Source organism: Musca autumnalis, unplaced genomic scaffold (genome assembly GCF_047663935.1).
Source record: "Musca autumnalis isolate F117 unplaced genomic scaffold, ASM4766393v1 scaffold_3, whole genome shotgun sequence".
Taxonomy (NCBI): Eukaryota; Metazoa; Arthropoda; class Insecta; order Diptera; family Muscidae; genus Musca; species Musca autumnalis.
In genome coordinates, this window is record NW_027411866.1 from 232,574,806 (window position 1) to 232,580,416 (window position 5,611).

Consider the following 5,611-nt stretch of genomic DNA (forward strand, 5'->3'; position numbering starts at 1 on the left):
CTTCAAAATATCGAAAATCGGGAGGTATCGCTCTATGAGGGCTATATGAAGGCCTGAACCTAAACCGAAAAATTTTAGGTGGAAAGTTTTTTACCCCCAAGAAGGACTTAATACCAAATTTCAGCCATTTCGGAGGGATATTGAGGCCACAACCTTCAAAATACAGAAAATCGGGAGGTACCGTTCTATGGGGGCTATATTAAGGCGTGGACCTATACCGATAAATTTCAGGTGGAAAGTTTTATACCCCCAACGAAGACTTAATACCAAATTTCAGCTATTTGGGAGGGATATTGAGGGCACAACCTTCAAAATACCTGAAATCCGGAGGTACCGTTCTATGGGGGCTATATGAAGACGTGGACCTATACCGACAAATTTCAGGTGGAAAGTTTTATACCCACAGCGAAAATAAAATGCCAAATTTCAGTCATTTCGGCGGGATATTGAGGCCACAACCTTCAAAATACCGAAAATCGGGAGGTACCATTCTATGGGGCCTATATGAAGACGTGGACCTATAACGAGAAATTTCAGGTGGAAAGTTTTATACCCCCAACGAAGACTTAATACCAAATTTCAGCTATTTGGGAGGGATATTGAGGGCACAACCTTCAAAATACCAGAAATCCGGAGGTACCGTTCTATGGGGGCTATATGAAGACGTGGACCTATGCGGACAGATTTCAGTTGTAAAGTTGCATACCCCTAACGAAGACTTAATACCAAATTTCAGCCATTTCGGTGGGACATTTAGACCACAAATTCTTGAATATATTTTTGCATGTGGTTTTGCATATGCTCATTTTATGCAGATATGTACAAATATGTCAAAATATGCACGATATGCAGAATATGCAAAATATGCAAAAATTTCTGGGCCTAATTCGTTTTATTTTGTAATAAAACGGGTTTCTGTCTAATCAGATTTTCTCTACGACCATCCTAACCATATATGCATTTGCATAGGATTCCGCTGTCTAGTAATATGGTACAAAATTGTAAGTCTTTAACCAAAATGTCAACATCATATATTGTTTACTTCTACAGTTACACTGTCATAAAGCTAAAGAATTTTTAATAATTTAAAGAGCAGCATAAAAAATTAAATTAAATTTTGGTATATAAAGAGTAATATTTTTTACGCAAAAGAAGTTTAGAAGCATATTAAAAATTAATTTAAAATTTAGCCATTTTCCCTATTTTTGAAAAATATTTAGAGTTAAAAAAGTTGCGGAATATTTTATATGGAGCTTATTCCAAAACGAGAATATACAGATATGATGTTTGATAGAAATATTTGCAATCCCTTCAAAATGTACAATTCACAATTTGAACCAGTTTAGTTGCAATATATGCATATAATATTCGCAAACTCCCAAATTTGACTGCACCTCTACATGGGGCCTATACCAAAACATTGACCTAAATTGACAAATTTTCACACCATGAATTCTTAGGCATTCAGAACTATAAATTCTAATTTACAGATAAATGTACTAAAAAATTTCGTCAAGACCCTCGAAATACATAAAATCGGGAGATACCGTTGTATGGGAGCTACACTAAAATATTGACCTAACTTTATAATTTTTTGCCAAATGTTAGCTTAACCAATAATTTATCATATTAGAAGATTTTGGATTCATCTAATAAGAAATGAAGGCAAAACCGTATAAACACTTCATAGTTTTTATGATACCCATTTAAGAGGGCTTCGAATATACCTACCCAATCCCTCAATTTGCACCAAAACTGTGTTCCGTTATATTGTTTGAAGTGTAAACATTCGAAAAATATTAACATTAGTTCACTGAAATGCTTCCCTGAATTAATCTCCGTTTTTTGGTATCTTTCCCCAATGTGCGACGTGTCCTTAGATGCCATTTGTAGAGACGTTTTTCATGGCTGAAATACTCAGGAAATTTCGCCAACATTACTAAGGGGTATTTTGCCACCGTTGAAAATGTGATGTGGCCAGGCCTGGGAATCGAACCCGGACATTCAGCATGTAAGGCGGTTGGACATAGCTAATTCCTAGAGGTTGTGGTGAGGGTATCACATGGTCGGCCCCGTCCTACTATAGCCTTTTCTTACTTGTTTTATTTATAGTCACTTGCAGATCCCGAATAATTAGCGATGCAAGAAAACGTAACATAAAATTGTTTCAGGGGTCAGCAACGCAGACCTCGTAGGCTAGTTATTATTAAGAAAATGTTCAATATATTATATTATGGATACTTATGAAATAAATCGTACAATAAATATTAATCGCCAAAAATTAAAATGAATTAAAAATGGTTTTGCATGTGAATTCTATAGCATTCACATCATCTAATCGATCGCCATAATACTTCATATATGTATAAGGTTTTTAGATAAAATGGAAAAACATGAAGGGGGTAGGTGTTTCAGAAATAAAAAAATTCCAATTTTTTAGGCCGCCCTACACTATATGAAGTCAAAACGGTACATCTGTCCATTATTAAATAATGAAAATAATATAAAACGTGTCGCTATCATACATATGTTCCCACAACATCTACGATGGAACAAGGGAGACTTCGCAATCACATAAATAAATTCGGCGTAAAACTAGTGCAAAGGGGAAGTGGTGTAGGGTGTCACATGGTCGGCCCCGCTCGACTATAGCCCTGGTTTACTTGTTATTTACATATTAAATTTTCGATTTTGATAAACACTCATCTTTCCCTAAAAAACATGCCAAAGTGACCCTGTGTGTGGTTTAAAAATTTTAACGAAGTAAGTTGTGTGGACCTGTCCACAATAATGTGCTGATTTTCGTGGGCACTGCCATACTTCCTGACGTGATATATAGGGTTTTATGTTTTCCCGGTTTTTATCATTCCCGGGAAACAGGAATCAAAAAATCGCCATTCCCGGGAAATTTTAAAATACAAGAGTGGATAAATATTTCCGTGAATACAATAGTTTCAAAGAGTTGCGGGCTCAAAAATGGATGACACATTTTCGCTCTATCGATTAAAAACAATTTTGCCCACACTGAACATTTCCTTTATTCAAATCTAATGAAATCGCTCTATGGAATGTGATTTGGCTCAAACAATTAAGTTATTGATTAGAAATTCCAATTTTATGGACCTCGAAAATCGTATGATTTATTCTTATGCTTAAGACTGCTTGAAACAAGTTGGAAAGTATCAGTCAGCTGTGCCGACTGAGCTAAAGAAAAGAAGCAAACACAATACTTCTGACGTTTTTAGGGACTTTATGAGTTTTTAAGCCAAATCCTAAGGAAGTGTGGATTTGACCCGAAAAAAATTACCGTTTTAACTAGGGCACAAAACATGTTGCCAAACATATAAAAGAGAGAGTGCGGGAGATTTCACCCTTCGACGGTTATCTTGGAGCCTAAAACTACACTTTTCCCGAATTTTGTGTGGAACCCGTTCTATGCCTGGAACTAATATTACCATATGCAAAATTATGATTGATTCGGTTATTCCTTTCGAGAGTTATTGTGCGCACCATTTTAGCGATAATTGTTGAACTTTTGTGGGGAAGGCACCGGAAGTAGTGGACCACCCATATGGTTCATCTTCGAACTTAAACTAAGTTTAAAAAAAATCTCGATTGCCAAATTTTTACCTGATCGGTGGCTTCGTTCGAAAGTTATCGTGCGCATCAGCCAGCAAGCCGGACCCTCTTTAGCCCAATGGCTGAGGGACTTTAAAATAGAAAATATTCTTTCGCACTTAAATAAAACAGAATAAAAATCCGTCGTTATAGTCCATGTTTTTGATGCGGCTCTTATAACCTTTTCCCTGAAAACACTTTTGTAGATTAAAGATAGTTCCAAATATTTTGTAATTTATTGATTATCTAAAATCTAATAGAATTCTGATTCTATGGTATAAAAGTGACAGCCAGAGTTTATTCATTAATTTAATATTAGTTGTGATAAATGTAAAAAGATATTTCCCGATTTCCCGGGAAATATGATTTTGTTCCCGGGAAAATCCCGTAATCAAAAAACCGACAATTCCCAGGAAATCCCGGTGCGGGATTTCCCTACCCAAAACCCTAGTGATATACCAACAACTCTACAGTGGAATACTCCTAAGATGGAATATGTCGATCCATTGCTTCCGGTACTACCTCCAACACATTTAGATCATTATCCAAAGTTATTGCAATTTTAATAGTAACTACAGCAGTATATTTTTGTTAAGGAAAATCAATACTTTCCGAAATATAAACCCGAAAAATTCCACTCATTCATTGATACACTTCCAGTTAAATTTCGTAATGTGGTTAAATCCACCAGAATATTAAACTATTTTTCATTTCCTTTTCAATTCTAAGGCATTGAGAAGCTACTGTCATATAAGCGAGTGCAGCTCTATTTTATATTTAGCTCAATTATATTTTACCTCCTTTTCAAGACCGAGTGCCGTTCGGATTCGTGGAGAAGTCTTACATGACTGAAAATGCACACCGTTAAACATTTCATGAATTTGTCTAGCCTAGGAATAAAATCCAGGAATTCAGCTTGAAAAGCAGTGCTCCTCGACAACATTCGATGTAATTTGTTTATGTTCAATTTAAAATTAATCGTAATTCCAGATGGATTATTTCCAAAAACGTATGTCAATTATCAGGATAAGGGCCCATTTCCCTGAAAGTCTTAATTGATAAAATCCAAAAGGCCAAAACTATTCTTATCATCATCATTAAAACAAGTTTAAAAACATTCCTGAAAATAAATCTTTGAAAATTTTTCCTTAACCTTCGTTATCATAACTAACATTATGGTCCGTTAAATTGTTGAGAAGAAGCAAAAAGTTGTTTACATTTGTTAATTTGTTCTTCTCTCTCCTTTCTACTCGGCGTTTGAGTTTGATGTTGGGAACTTACCAAAAATTCTTTACCAGCTTTCTATTTCATGCTTAAAATAACCATTTAACCAGTAACTAACAAATATAAAGAATAACAAACGCTGACTTCTTTTGCTGGTTTAGTTAGCAGAACTAACGTCGAAGTACATACATATTTAACCCACTTAGCGCCGAGAATTTTTTTTGCGAGAAAACTTAAAATTTTTAATGAAATTTATATTTTTGAGACTTTTAAAGCATTTTTTAAAAAATAACTTTTTTCTCTAAAACTTATAATTTTCCTGCAATCTGGCCTTCTTTTAAAAGTTCCAAAAACTTTGGAGCGCAATATAGGTGTGTCCTTACATGCCAATCCCTTGGTTTTTGATTGAGAAAATACTCTTACTATATTCCTAACAAATCCCTGACTTTATATGATTCAAACATTTTTGATTAAATTTTTATCGCATATTTAAATTTTTCATCAAAAGTCGAAAATTACAAAAAAGTCGATTTTTTTGAATAGCTTGGGTTTTTGGCCAATTGCGTGGAAATGCGTAGGTCAAATGAAGCGTTATCAGCGTGAACTTACAAATAACAGACAGTACTATAACAAAATGCGAAAAACCCCACAAAACTATTCGAAAAACCCATAGTTTTACGTCAATTTTTGCAACCATTTTTTGTGGCGTTTAAACGACCAGTGGCTTTATCTGGGTTAAATATAATTCGGAATGCCTGAATGGGTAGAT